The 15,709-nt window shown below is 47.8% G+C and overlaps 1 protein-coding gene across 1 annotated transcript in view; it reads left to right on the top strand.

The window, feature by feature from the left end:
* The window catches only part of ATP6V1C1 (ATPase H+ transporting V1 subunit C1), a 1,238,716-nt gene that overhangs the window by 213,319 nt on the left and 1,009,688 nt on the right, over positions 1 to 15,709 (top strand). The gene's annotated exons all lie outside the window — the stretch shown is intronic.

The following is a 15,709-nucleotide window of genomic DNA, read 5'->3' on the forward strand; positions in this document are numbered from 1 at the left end:
CCTTTTTCTCAATTAATGTAGTTCTATGACAAATTATTTGACACTGTGGGAGAGACAAGAGGGGAGAAAACAATCAGGGAAAAGTTGGTGGAGGTGTCCCTTGACTGGTTTCTCCTTTTCCTTGTTTCTTGCCCTGTGCCACAGGACTTGTCACACGATTATAGCAGAGTCTTGACTATGGCAGGGGTTTGTGAGCTGTCATGTGGGGACAAGACACTTCAGAAAAGCTTCTAGGAAGGCCGAGGACTTGTAGGTGTGCACCCAATATGAGACCCGAGGAGGCAGCGGTATCGAGAGAGAATGGGGAGAAGGGAGGATTGATAATAGTGGGGCCAATGGGAGTCTGACCCCAAAAGCCAAAAGAGTAACAATGCTGGAAGTAACTTCAGAGGGCAAATCCAATGGTAGTCTTACTGACTTGAGTAATAACGATTTCTAGGATTTAAAGACCAAATCCTTAGCAACATTGAGAGGTGAAGTAACAGAGAATGATTGCGCACTGGGAATTGATGTCCCAATTTCCCAGATTAATCTAAGAGATGAAGATGAGAACCAAAGCTTGCTGGTAACTATGTACGCGGTCAAAGCCATCTGTAATACCGAGATTAAGACCTCTGACCACTGATAGAGGAGTAGCCAGATTTTCATGACCTAGTGAGCCTACACCATTACACTTGCGCGTAAGCTGAGGTATTTACTTTATTAGACTCTCTTTTGCATGCTAATGTAGACCAAACCGAAGCTTCTCTCTTGTAGGCACTTGCATACTTATTACAAAAAATGTTTCAAGACTGTGACAATTCATGGAATCTCATCACTTCTCCCCGCAGGTGAGCCATTCTCTGTGGAGTGGGCTTGGGAGGTTAGCCTGCTACGCAAAATTCCCCGTAGGGGTGGTGGAAAGCGGGAGCCCACAATGCGAGACTCCTCTCTTGGGTACAAGGACTTCTGTTACATCAATGAACTCCTTAGACCCCCTTATGAGAAGTTGACAATGACCTCTCAATACCCTACAAATCATTCCCAACCACTCTTATCTGTTAATGCAATACCCCCAAGAATCCATCTCCTCAGGTCAAATGTAATGGGAAGAATGCAGTGGTTTGCAGCCAACCACACTGTTACGAAGAAGACAGATCAAGGAGTTACGAGTCCTGAAGTGAAAGCAACCAAGGACTGTGCGTCTACACTGGGGAGGACCTAGCGTGGTCTAATAAAAACAAAAGAAGGGTCAGTGAAGAGTGTAGCTGAAGCCTGGGAAGTTCCAACCAGGGCTTTGAAAGAAGCCAGGAGATGCTGGCACATCCCAAGCCTAAACGACACTGGAGAGCCAAAGAAGGAGACCCGGGGAAGGCAGAGAGCCGAGCTGTCGACCTGGAGACAGTGGCGTGACCCAAGAGGGTAGACTGTATGGCCTTGATACGCCGCCAAGACTGTACCAGGAAGGGCTACACAGAGCGTCATGAGGAAGAAGGAAGAAACAAACATCCAAAGTGGTTGTGCTAGAAACTGAACCTGACCCCACAGGAAGTACCAGTGACGCGATCCTATTCAAAAGAGGTCTCTGGAACGGCGGGAGACGTGATGAGGGACATGATGGAAAGAGAGTGGGGATTACCATGGGACTACTACTACTCCTCCTACTTGTCCCAGTATCCCAGTACAATTGAATATTACCAAGGGTACTATCGTACTCCTCCCCATATATGTGAACATCGAAAAGAGAATGAAGATTACCAAGGGACCAATCGTATTCGTCCCAGTGAAGAGGAATATGATAAATCCAGTAAAGAAAGCCACAAAAGCCATTCATGGCACTTCCAAGAAAATTTACATTGCACGGTTTAAAGAACAATCCAGAAACTGACCTTTCTTTGGGGAATCAATCAAGGAACTGTTTGTATGGAGAGCGAGTCAAGACCCATGTGGGGTAGAAGCCCCCCTTGAAGAAGCCATCTTAAGACAGAACTATTGAGGCTATAAAAGCTTGTCCAGAAGAAGAGAGGCAAGCTCATGGACCCCTCCGTTAATTTTTTTTAATGTATTTATTTATTTGTTCATGTTCAGTTGTAGGGGCAGAGTAAGTTTGTTTTGGATGGAGGACGTACTGTTGATTTGGGCAATCTCGCTTTTTAGCTTTTTTAACAACAAACAATACAAACCGAACTTGCAGTGCATACAATAACATTAAACACATACATCTCTGTAACATGTCCACTGCTTCTCCCCTTCCCTCCCCCCTTTACGAGCCTATTCCTTTCCGTGCTCTGGTTCTGCCTCTTGTGATAAGGATTCCTCCTCCATGTCTTCCGTTGGGTCTCGTGGTGACCCAAATAGCTTCGCTAACAATTGTTTCCAGGCTATCGGGGTCTCGGCTTCTTCCTCCCCCCCAACATTACTTGCATCCTGCCATACCACAGTTTCCCCATCAGCCCATTTCCGTAGATCTTTCCACCACACTTCTCTTTGTGGTCTCTGGCATGCCTTCCACCCCATAGCAATTCTCCTCTTTGCAAGCGCATACGCTAAATCCTTTAATTTACTCACATGCTTGAGTTTATGCGATCTCGGGAACCCTTCTATCAAACAAGCCCACACCGTATCCACTACAACTTGAATTCCTTTTTCAGCCAACTTGTGTGCCACCTCGCCCCAAAATCGCTCAATGACCGGACACGACCAAAACATGTGCACTATTCCGGCATTTTCCTCATCACATTTGGGGCATGCTTGTCGTCCCACACTTTTAAATTTGGCTATTCTATGGGGCGTCATAAACGCCCTGTGGGTTACGTGCAATTGTATTTGTTGCAGTCTTGCATTTCTCAACACTTTTTTTTGTGGTACTTTTGGGCTCGTTCCCACATCCCATTAGGCCTCCTACTTCCTCTTCCCAGTCCCGTCTCAGCTGCGCCACCTCCTTACCCACTTTGGACATCATCATCTCATATATTCTAGATATCTCGTGTCCCCCTCTGCAATGTCATATATTGTGTCAATAGTAGTGGCCGGTTCTTCTACTAGTGCTAATTCGGACCATGTCTCCCTAATTTTCTGCACCACCCTGTGGCATGTAATATACTGGCCTGTATGTAACAGTTTCTTCCTCCAATATCTCAAAATCCCTTATGTCCCTCTCCTGCCATATATAGCCCATGGTTGCTGTCCCCACCGGTTCCCAGTGTTTCCTGATCATCATCCTCCATTGCTTGTCTTTGCCAGTCAACGCCACTAGTGGTACCTGCAGGGAGCACGGGAATGAATTCACCATCAGCTGACGGGCCCTGCGCCATATCCTCCACCCTAGTACCATCATCTTTGAGCGCCCTTCCATGTCTGCCTTAGGCAGCCACATCATTTCCTTTCGGAAGTATGGGGCGCAGTCCCTTCGGAACAGCCTGGACTCCGAGGTTGACTCTTCAGAGAGCCACCTGGCTACATATTGCAGCTGGCTTGCTATATAGTAAATTTCGTAGTTCAGCAATTTTATTACCCCTTTTTCGTATGAGTTTTGCCGCTTCCAAAGGGCTACCCTATTCCTCATCCCATGCCAGAGGAAATCCTTGCACATGCTCTCTATCTTGTCAAAGGTCCACCTTGTTATAAGATACAGGATATTTCCAAAATAATGCAAGAGTCTCGGTAGGACCACCATTTTCAACATTGCCCCTCGACCCATCATCGCTAGAGGTAGTTTCACCCAGAACTTCATACAAGTTCCATTTTTTCTGATCGCGTCCTCTGTATTATATTGGTGTTCCTCCTCTACTGTATGGTATTCGTCTATTCCAAGGTATCGCAACGTGCGCACCGCCCGTGGTATCTGTAGTACCGGTAGCTGTTCCAGCGGGGTCCCTTTGTACCTGCCGAGTGGAAATATGATAGATTTTTGGGGGTTCACGGCTATACCAGACAGCTTTGCATAGATCTCCAGCACTTCCAGAATGTACTGGGGGTTTTCTTCTGGGTGCCTTAAGTACAACATGTCATCCTCATACAAAGAGATCAGATGCGATTCCCCTCCTACAGCAATGCCTATCGGGTCATACTGTTGCCTCAGGTATATGGCCAAGGGTTCCAGGGCAAGAATATACAACATAGGAGACCACAGGCATCCTTGCCTAGTACCTCTCTGAAGCTGCCACCTCTCTGATATTACCAACCCTGTTTTGACTCTAGCCAACGGAGCGCTATATAGCATTTTAGCCCACCGTAAGTACCCAGGCCCTATCCCATAAACCGCCAGAGCCGCCATGAGCCACAGCCATTTGACTGAATCAAAGGCCTTTATTGTATCTAGCGATACAATTGCCAGTTCGCCTTCATCCTCATTTGCATACTCAACAACTTGGTGGAGTCGCCTGAGATTGTTGGATATGTTCCTGTTTGGGACATAGCCAGTATGGTCGGGATGTATTAATTTAGCAATAACCCTCTTCATTTTGTTTGCCAAAACAGCCGTCAATATTTTGCTGTCTTGGTTAAGCATTGACAGGGGTCTGTATGATCCACAGTTGTGACTTATTAAGTTTGGGCAGTGGTATAACTGTCGCTTCTCTGAGGGACTCTGGCAGCCTACCCACTTCATACACTTCATTCAACATTTCTAAAAGCGGAGGGAGCACTTCGTCTTTATATGTTTTATAACATTTGCTTGGGAGTCCATCAGTTCCTGGGGGTCTTACTAGTAGGCAACTGTCGCACTACTTCTTCCAACTCCTCTAAGGTAATCTGGGCATCCAGCTTCTCCCGCTCTTCGGCACTAATCTGCGGCAGTCCTATATCTTCCAGTGTTTCATCTATTTCTGTGCAGTCACTGTCCTCATCATCTCCATACAGGAGTTGATAATACTCCACAAATTCTTGGTTAACTCCCTCTTGGGTGTCCACTAAGCTCCCATCCTCCCTCTTTATTGTCCTGATTGAGGGCCTGGGGGTCTCACTTTTATATAGCCATGACAGGACTCTCCCTGGTTTATCCCCTCCCGCATGCTGTCTCTCAGCATACTTCTTATAATTAAGATTGCACAATCTCTTCCAGTGCCCCACACATTTCTGCTGCAGCTTAAGTATTCTTTCATTGTCTTCCTTGGCGTTTCCTCCTTCCCTTAATGCCCTTTCTAGTTCCCTCTCCGTATCTTTCAGTTCAGCCTGGATCCCTCCTTGTAGCCCTTTGGACTTAGCTATAGCTACTCCCCTCATCACCACTTGAAAGGCCTCCCAAAGCATTCCTGCTGTCTTTACACTGCCAGTGTTTATCTCAAAATAGTTTACTATTTCCTCCCTCATATCCTCCTGGAAGATGGTGTCTATTAGCGCCTCTGCTCTGAGGCGCCATGTCGGGATCTTTGCCCTCAGGGGGCGGTATTGACATCTCAGGATTAGTGGCGAGTGGTCTGAGAGGATCCTTGCTTCATATTCCGTTTCCGTTATCTCAGTCATTAAATCTTGCGTGGCAAACATATAATCCAATCTAGTGTGCACATTTTGTGGAGCCGAGTAGTGCGAATACTGCCTCTTTTGGGGGTGATGTGCCCTCCATACATCCTCAAACCCGAAATCCTTTAACAGCGTACGCAGCGCTCTGGCAGCTGGGGTGGGTCTGTCCATTTTTCCATCTGACCTATCTACCATAGGGTTTAACACATAGTTGAAGTCTCCTCCCCAAATCACTGCCCCTCCCAAGCATGTACTAAGTTTGTTGCATAAGGGTTGAAAATATGCCGCTGTGTTTTGATTCGGAGCATACATGTTTATAATGCTCATCTCCCTGTTTTCCACCAGTCCTCTCATCATGACCATCCTCCCGTCTGCCTCCACCACGGACTGTAACAGTTGGAACGGAACATGTGGCGCCACCCAAAGATCGCTCTCCTGGCATAGGCCGAATATGATGCCCCCACCAGTCCCCCTCCATTTTATCCGGATCATCTCCATCTTGTCTTCTGTGAGATGGGTCTCCTGCAGCAGGGCTATATCTACTTTTTGTCTGCGTAGGTTTAACATGACCTTATTCCTCTTTAAATAACTATTGAGCCTTCTGACGTTCCAAGTAATTATTTTAAGATCCCCCATGGCATATCAGAGTCTCTCTTCTCCCCCCACAAGTGCAGTCCATGACCAGATACATCCCCATTCTATGCAGGCTTGTCTCCCAACATGAACTTCTCCAAACAACAAACCCCCCAAACTTCCCCAACTCGCTCCCCTCCATTTCCTCCTGCCCCAACACCCTACCCAACTGTCGCCCAGCTCCATCCCTCGATCTCGGGCACCCCCGCATCTAGCCCTTTTCTGGCAATTGCCTTTACTCACGGCTCAGCAGGGTGAGGTCGCCCTTATGGCGGCCCTACTACTCTAACTATTGGGGGTAGGTTTTCTCCATCTTGCCACTCCCATTTGCTTCTATGTAAGCGCGCTTGGTGCTACCCAATTTTCATTCACATTTAATATTCTAGTCGAACAAGTCCAAATGTCTCTTATTTGCAGTTTTCAATGTAATCTATCCTCGCCCCGCCCGTGTTACTCATGCGGCAATCCTTTCATTTTTTCCCCCAGTCCCTCCCTCCCCCATTCTCGCATTCTACATAACATGTCCCCCTCACTTATGATTCTCGTGGGCTTTCTGCTCGCCTTGTTCCGGGCAACCCTGCATATCCAGCCATGCCGCCGCGTCCTTAGGGGTATCGAAAAATAGTACGCCTTACGCTTGTGCAGGACCTTGAGCTTCGCAGGATACAAAAGCATGTACTTGATTCCGGCCATACGCATTCTCCTTTTGATCGCCACATTGCTATAACGCTGTCTCTGTACCAAATGGTGTAGTCAGGATATGCCGTAATGGTTGCAGATGCCCTTTTGATTGTTCCACCTTTGCGAAAGTACTCAAGGATCTTCTCTCTATCTTTATAGTTCAAGATCTTTGCTATTATCGCCCGAGGAGGGGCTCCAGGTCGAGGTTTCCTCATTAGGGCCCTGTGCGCCCGTTCGACAGTAGACCCTTGGGAAAGTTTGTCAGCTCCTATTTCTTGTACGATCAAATTCTCCACGTAGTCCGTGGGGTCCTGACCTTCCTCTCCCTCCGGTAGGCCGACCACCCGAATGTTGCTCCGTCTCGCTCTCCCTTCAGCCTCCTCCACGTGGTTCTCCAAGATGGCAACATGTTGCTTCAGAACGTGGACTTCCTTTACGTTACTCGTACTGGTTTCCGTATTGGTTTTCACCGTACTTTCTAGGCCGCTTGTTCTTTCAGCCAGTGCTCTCACATCCTGTCGCAACAGGTTAACTTCTAGCCCAACCGCATCGATTTTGGTTTCCAAAGCAGTTCTTAGGTCCGCCATCGCTGTACCCCACAAAGCCTTCAACTCCGTAATGGCTGTTAGAATCTGATGATCCTCTTTCGTCGGGGATATTTCTGCAGGCGTGGCTGCTGCACCCTGTACCGGGTTGGTCGGAGTCTGTTGCGGCTTGGCAAAAATGTCCATAGTAAGTTGCTTACTTTTGGTCTTGCCTCCTCTCAACGACATTGTGCAGTCCTGCCTTTGTGACGAGGCACAGCTTTTCTGCAACGTGCGGGCCTTGTTTCCCCGTTCCTCCTTCTCCGTGGTTACAGCACGCTGTGGTACCGCCAGGCCTGTGTGTCTCTTGTGCCTTATCCAGTCTGCTTCAAGGGGGCTACACCTCTCGCTCCAGTAGGCAATCCGTTGCAATTCACGCGCGCGGTGAGCGGCTTGCGCGCTGTGTTGCGGACCAATTCCAGCTAACCCGTTCTGTAGCACCAGTACAGTGCTATTAGCTGCAGTTGCTTCCCACTTCGCTTTCCACCCACTGCGCTCTCCTTGCAGACCACCGTCCGTCTTTGGGCTGTTGGGCCTACCTCGGCCTCCTTTGTTCTAGCGCGCCGGCCATTTTGTCTGGGGTGTCGCACCGCGGCCACAAACTTTCAGTTGATCCTGCCAATCTTCCTGTAGTCATCGAGAACTCGGCTCTTCATCAAACTTGCCCCTCGCCTTTACACATCCAGTAGTATCTTTTTGAGGACGAACATGCCTTTTTTTAGTTCTTTTTCATGCAGGATCATATTGGATCGTCAGGAGCAGCTCGGAAGACACATCCTACTCCATGGCTCTCTAGCCATGCCCCCCAGCACCCTAGTTAGTTTTGTGTTAGGTAGGGAAACCACCTTACTAGTAGGGATAGATGGGCCTTTTATTTATTAACAAACCTGTAGAAATGTCCTCCATTGATCCTCCTCCTTCTGGCCTACCACAAGACCCAATTTAACTAAGTGTCCTCTTGCATTTGATCTTCAATAGTACAAACACATTCTTTCTTGCTGATGGGGGTTCTTGCATCCTGGCTCTGTACAGATGTACAGGTATTAAAAGAAGGGAATTTTTTAATGCACATCGAAGCATGCATTTTAACAGTTTACATGATTACAAGTGAAGGATACAGTAAAGCTAAATGAAAGAAATTAATGCTGGTGGCATTGCGTGCAAGCAGTTGTAGAATAGGAAATGCATGCAGTGAGAGGCCATGAAAAGGGCACATTTGAAACTGGAGACACAGCCAAGAAATTAAGTATCTACAAAAGAGCAAGATTGCTTATTATGGGGAGAAATGACTGGTGATTTGCACATTAAATAAAAGATCCTAAAAAGAATGCCTCCACCCATGATCTTGGCCAGCAATTCAATGGCAGATGGAGCCTAAAACTCGACTATGCTGATGCTGGGCGTATAGATGTGTGAATGCTTAATCTTGCTGTGCACAAACTCTGAGTAAAGTGACAACATAAAGTTGGGATTCTGAAACACCTTTTTTAATTATCAATTGCGATAGTAAAAGAAATTGGACCATAATACATAGATAAGTAATTCAAGGATTTTGAATTGGCCAGACATCTCGCTTCTAATGACGGTGCTGAATACCCAGTACAATGGATTAGAAACACTTTTTTCTAATCATTTACGAATATGATAGATGCCACTACTGGAAAAGCAAGAGTGCACCTGAGTATTTAAGAACAAGTTGGTTTGGTTAAGGTACATATATTTGATGGTGGCCCACCATCATAGATGCATAGAAACATGGCAAATTCGAAGACCTTATCCTCTTAATTGTAGAATAGTAATCTACCTAGGTATGATGGTGTATGAAATACTAGGAAGCACTGCCCAGAGAAAATCTAACTTTGATAAAGTGAACTACATGTCCCAGAATCCTATTGGGACTGAGCCGAAGAAGAGGGCTGAAGCGGCATGTAGAAGTAGAGGACAGGCAATTAGGCCCAACAGCCTTTGCCAGGCTCGGGCAATTAACAATAATAGCCTGCACCAGAAATCAATTGCCCCACCTAAGAGGCATAAAAGGCTACAGCAGGATGGGTGAGAAAGGAGCTGGAGCCCGAGCGGGGAGGCTGGCAGTAATAGTAGGAGAAGAGCACAAGGCTGGCAGTTCATCAGGAAGTGTGAACACTTAAGGGACGCCGGGACATGGAAAGAACAGATTTCACCTTCAAATTCTGAGAGGGTCCTGTGTTCACAAATCCTGCCTTGCCCTGGCTGCACTGATGGAGACATGCTGAAAGTGAAGGTCTTCCCAGGTGCACCTAGTGGCTGTAATTGCAGAGCCGTGCTGAAGCCTGAGGCCCATAGCAAGAAGCAAGCCGAGGGACAGAGGACTGCATGAGACTCCGAAGTTGGCGTAACTGGACCTGAGACACCCGTGCTGCAGAGGGGTTTTGGTTGCAAGGGTGCCTAAAGCTGTAGAAGCAGAAGTCAGGAAGTTGAAGCAGCCTGCAACCGCAGTGCTCCTGGAGCTGTAAAGTGGCTTGCGTAACAGTGGAAGCGAGTAGTAGTTTGTCGTTGTGAAAGCTGTTCTTTACAATAGAAATGTATGACGTGATATTTTGAGTAAAAGCTAACGTGCTTGTGTATGAAGAAAAGCCTTTAATTTCCTGTTGGTGGAAGTTTAAATATTACCGGAATGGTTGCGCGTCTCCAATTAAAAGTGTGAACGTTTTCAAAAGTCTCAGTAAACTTTGAAGCTACCTTTCACATTTGTTTCAAGAGCTTATGGCATCAAAGAAAGGCAGCGTGTGACCAATTACAATTCCCGACCAGATTCAAAACCATCTCCGTTTAATACGTGGGTACACAAACTCTTACAGACAATTGAAGTTGAAGATCTACCTGAAAGAGTGATCGCGTATACCTAAAAAGAATTTTTCCTTTGAAGACTGAACCTTGTAACTCTAAGAACAAATCTTCTTTAAAAGCAGAAATTGTATTAATAAGGAGAACAAGCATTACCTATGCCACGAGGGGGGAACCCTTTCTATAGTGAATAGCAATCTACCTAACAGGGAAGTTGTTCAAGTTCCAGTATCCTCAGATAACAATGTCTCACTTGTATCAGAAGTTAGTAGTGTGGCAGTACAGCGTCAAGCTAGCTACTGAAACTAGGAAGTTGTAAACAAAGCTGTGGAAGGGAGGTGGGTGCTTGTATGAAGCTTAAACAAATAACCTTTAATGCTGAGACTGTTGAAGTGGGGAAAAAGTCAGTCTGGAAGCAGATGCATGTTATCCTTGTGGCAGTAAGGCAGACTGAAGAGGCAAAAAGGCTGCCCTTTTCATGGAACATAGAAGAGTGCCTTGCCTACCTGTAGAAGTCAATGTGTCTGGTCTTTAAAATGCCTAACAATTCTCATATATAATGTTAAAAGTAGAAGTACCAGAAATGTGGTTGTGTATAAGACTGTCAGCAGTTGGCATTGAAGCAGTGGCACACTGTGGAACCAATGAGTTGGTTTCCCTAGTAATAGTAGTCGTAGAAAAGTGGTTGATGAGAGGATTACAGCAACCCAAGAAGAAGAATCCTGACATTTATATCAGCTGTACTGCAGAGGTTATGAATGGTTGTAGAACTGTAGAAGTGGCTAATCTATTTTCTGAACTGTAACAAAGCAATCCTGGAAGGAAGATGTCCAGGATTACCATTGGTGTTATTTCCTTGGCTACATTTTGAAAGGGATTTTTTCAACTGGAAGCTGAAGAACTGTTACCAGTGGATTTTTGTTTGAACGTGTGTTTCATTTGGAGCTTACAAGAACTGGTTCAAGACTTCATTCTTCTAATAGAACATTTGGGGAAATTGACTTTGAACAATCCTGGTGAAGGGATTTACCTAGGGCAGGGGAAGGGCATCCAAATGACAGTTTTTGTATTATTCATTTATTTATGTTGTTAATTTACTTTATATGTTTTGTTTAGTGTGGGGGCCAGTTTGTTTCTGTTAGGAGTGATTCCCTTAGTTATTAGATTAGGTAGGGAACTGGAGTAGGCTTGGCAAGGATTTATTAGCATTTCTTTCTTTTAATAAAATGTTTAATTCAAATGGATTGTGTCCTCCAACGTATTCCACATCTTTGACATGTAATGTCCACAGCTGTGTACTTCGGATATTTTTTCGGCAGAGGGCGTCCTTTGTTGATGGCCTCGGGTCGATGTCCCTCGAAGGCCTCCATCAAGGGCGATGTCACCGGATGTTATAAATAGGACGCATGGAGCCCATAGCCTCAGTTATGTTTTTTCCGCAAACGTGTTTGCTTCGGAGACTCGGCGCGCCTTGTGTATTCCTCATGAATATGTCTTCTTCTTCGACCCGCATTGCATTTGTTTGTGGTGCTTGGGTGAGAGTCACGACACCGACTGTTCCAAATGCCAGTCGCCTACTGCTAAGGCCTTGCGGGAGCGTAAGGGAAAGCTTCAGGTAGGTAGGGGTTCTAAACCCAGTAAGTCCCGTAAATCTAAGTTGAAGGGGCTGTCCACCTACGATTCGAGGGGCGACTCTCCGCGTCAGAAGGAATCCCGGGGATCTCGGTCCTGGAGTGGTTCCCGCCATTCGTCCTCCTCGTCTCAGAATTCTAGGAAGCGCTGTCACCGGTCGCCTTCCCCGTCGCCCTCGGAGGATGGAGCCGTGAGGAAAGTGGCTTGTTCAACAAAGTCCTTGACTCCGGAGGAATGGGTTGCCTTCAGGGAGCAGATGTTAGTGATTTTTCAGTCACAGGGTACAGTTCCGTCCGCGCCTTCTGATGAAGCCGGCAAGGAAAGATCTCGATCCGTGGCTCGTGCGCCTTCGGGCTCGGGTCCTCGGCACAATCCTCATCGGGAACCTTCGAGGTACCGTTCGGACAAGGCTCAGGATGGTTGCAAGAGACGTGCTTCCAGGTCTCGTTCCTCGCCCCCAGCGAGACCGCAGAAACCTGCTAAGGGCTTGAGGTCGGCATCAGCGCCTTGTCCGTCGCCTCGAAGCTTTGCCTTTGTAGCAGCCCTCTGCACCATTGCCGATGCCGAAACAGTCGGTGATCTCGACGCCGAAGCCATCGGCGCCCTCGACGCCTTTGGGGCATTTTGCCCGGGATTTGCCGTCGGAGGTCCCTGGTACGGTGGATCCTCCAAGGAAGGCTACTTCCAAGTCTGTAAGTCCTGTTAAGGTCTCCAGACCCTCGGCTGTCCCGAGACAGGACTTTTACCTCCCTCTCGATGACCTCCATGAGGAGGAGGAGGATGAGAGGTCAGATTTAGATTTTGACCCTGTTGAGCCTGATGTGGCTCCTGTCTTTTCAGGAGATAGTCAATTGGAAGAGTTGCAGCAATCTCTTCATGATGCCAGTGGCTTGGACACTTCTCCTGAGGAGGAGTTTGGCAGGCCTGAGCCTGGGGCTCATGCTGAGTCGTCCTAGAGGAGACTGATGGCTAGAGTCACGGAATATCTTGGTTGGTCAACTCATCCTGAAACATTTGATCAGGATGACTTGACGGATATTCTGGAGTTGCTTGGCAGACACCGGAATCTCTTCCGGCAGTTAACAAGTTGTTAATTAAAAAATACCTCCTTTCCAGTAACGACCCCAGGTATCTTTAATCTCACCCCACTCCAGAGAGTTTGGTGGTTCAGGCGGCTACAGCCACCTCTAGGCAGGCGGTGTACCCTACCATCCCTCCTGATGGGGATGACAAACGCTTCGACGGTTGGGCACGCAAGGTGGTTTCTGCAGGGAGTATGGCGCTGAAATCTGCCAACTCCACTTGTGCCTTGGCAAGATTTTCACACACTCTGTGGAATTGCGTTTCTGTAGCGGCTGAGCATATTCCCGAAGGGGAAGAAAGGGAGGGGTTCCTTGCTCTCGTGCAAGTCGGCAAGTATGCCATGTGTGAATTTCTTCAGTCGGGAATGGACACAGCTGATCGTGTTAGCCAGTCCATGACTGCGAGCACCCTTATACGCAGATTTGCGTGGTTGCGAAAGTCAGGTTTTCCTCCGGATGTGCAAGCCCGTCTTTTAAACATGCCCTTTGATGGCACCCATTTGACGAGAGCCTTGAGAAGTTGCAGACCTCAAAAGCTGCTGCTAAATCTTTGAGCGCAGCTGTGCGTCAACCTCTGCCTTTTCGTCCTAGGGGACAGCAGTGGAGGAGAGGTTCTTTTCGTTATTACTCCTTTGGTAGAACGAGAGGAGCCGCCAGTCAAAGGGGTCAGCATAAAAGTACCAATGGTGGTCGGGGAAATAGAGGTGCCTAAGCCGCTCAGGCAGCTGCCTCTTTGCCTTCAGGCGCTGCCGCAGCCGCTCCTAAACAGTCATGAGGCCATGTCGCATGGTTCGCCGGTTGGGGGCACACTGTCTCAGCATCTCGAAGAATGGCGAGCTATTACTTCGGATGTGTGGGTTATGGATACGATAGCCCACGCCTACTGCCTTCACGACAGTCCACCGGGGAATCTCTCTTTGAAGCTTCCGGATCCACTCCTTGTGCAGGAAATATTGACCCTGCTAGAGAAAGGCACTATAGAACTGGTGCCTGTAGTGGAAAGGAGCAAGGCTGGGTATTCCCCATGTTTTTTGATTCCAAAGAAAGATGGGGGGGGGGATTGAGACCCATCCTGGATTTGTGTTGGTTGAACAAACTTCTTCAGCAGGACAAGTTCAAGATGGTCACTCTTTCTCAAGTCCTCCAGGCCTTTAACTTCAGGATTGGCTGGAGTCTCTGGACCTACAGGAGGCTTACTTTCATGTGCCGATTCATCCCAGGCACAAAGTACCTTAGGTTTGCGGCTGGCGACTCGCAATTTCAGTTTCAGGTCCTGCCATTCGGATTCACCTCCGCCAGAGGGCCTTCACCAAGCTGATGATGGTGGTGGTGGCAGCGTATCTCAGGCGAGGGGGTGGGGTGGGGGTTTCACGTCTACCCCTACCTGGATGACTGGCTGATCCGTGTGCGTTCGCCTGAGCAAGTATTGGATCACCTCGGTCTCACCTCGTGCTCCCTCCACAAGCTGGGCTTCTCTCTAAATTTCAAGAAGTTGCATCTGACACCTTCCCAACAGCTCCAGTACATCAAGGCTGTGTTGGACACTTCTTGGGGAAGTGCTCGCCTCCCATGGTAAGGGCTCATCACATTGTGCAGATGGTGGACAAGTTTCAACATGCCCAGAGTCTCCCGGCTTTCAAATTCTTAAGGTGGCTCAGCCTCATGGCATCCTGCATTTTTCTGGTGCCAGAGGCCAGGCTGAGGATGAGATCCCTGCAAGGGTTCCTCAAGTTACATTGTTCGCAGTTTTCAGGCAAGATGTTGGATCCCGTGCAGATTCCAATCTCGGTCTCCCAGGATCTTCTGTGGTGGGCCAACGAGGGTAACCTGATGAAGGGGGAACCGTTGTGGCAACCGTGGCCGGAGGTGAGCTGTAGTGACGGACACTTCCCGCTCAGGATGGGGAGATCATGCCGAAGACTTGACTGCCAGCGGTTGTTGGTCTCGGTCTGAGTCCAAACTCCACATCAACCCGTTAGAGCTGATGTAAGAGACCCGCATCTAAATGTCCCAGCAATCCTAGACATACTCGATAATTATGCTAAAGTGTCAGGAATCAGTTTTAGCAGATCCAAATCCTGCATATTCCCGATAACTGGGCTGAGAGGGAGGATTTCTACCAGCGGTGGGACTCAACTGGGAGGTGGACTCGTTCAAATACCTAGGGGTAAACATAAAGCATACACCAGAACAGATGCACGAGCACAACACGGCGAAGGTGGTGCAGGGCTTGAAAAAGTCCATGAAATTCTGGTCTAAGTTACCACTGTCACTATTAGGAAGTGTAGCCACCCCCAAAATGATCATTTTACCGAGATTCTTGTACTTCTTCAACAATGTGCACTGTTATGTCAAAGTGTCTTTTTTCCGATTGTTGGAAATGCTGATCCGGGAGTTTTTGTGGGGCACCGCCCGCCACAGACTTTCACTAACAACGCTATACTTACCATACGACAAAGGGGGGGGGATGCCAAACCTGGAGAGGTATTACCTGTCAGCCCAATTCAGCCATGTGGTTAAATGGTTGGCGGACGAGTCCACCTCAGAAACTGGCTTACTGCCACATCTGGTGGCTCCCATTAAGATGAAAGAAATACTGTGGGTAACACATGGAGGCGTGGAACAAACCCCAATGGTGGTGACGCTGGGAAGGAAAAATATGGAGTAGGACACAAGCCTTGCTGGAACTCGTAAATCCTTACTCCCCAGAAGTGCCAATAGCGGCGGACACATGTTGAGATAGCACAGACATGGCGGTGGTGAGACGATGGGAGGGTAAAGGAATATATGCGTGGGGAGATGTATACGAAGACGGGGTCTTTAGGGAGTTTGACT

Source organism: Ambystoma mexicanum, chromosome 5q, assembly GCF_040938575.1.
Source record: "Ambystoma mexicanum isolate Mex_15411 chromosome 5q, UKY_AmexF1_1, whole genome shotgun sequence".
NCBI lineage: Eukaryota > Metazoa > Chordata > Amphibia > Caudata > Ambystomatidae > Ambystoma > Ambystoma mexicanum.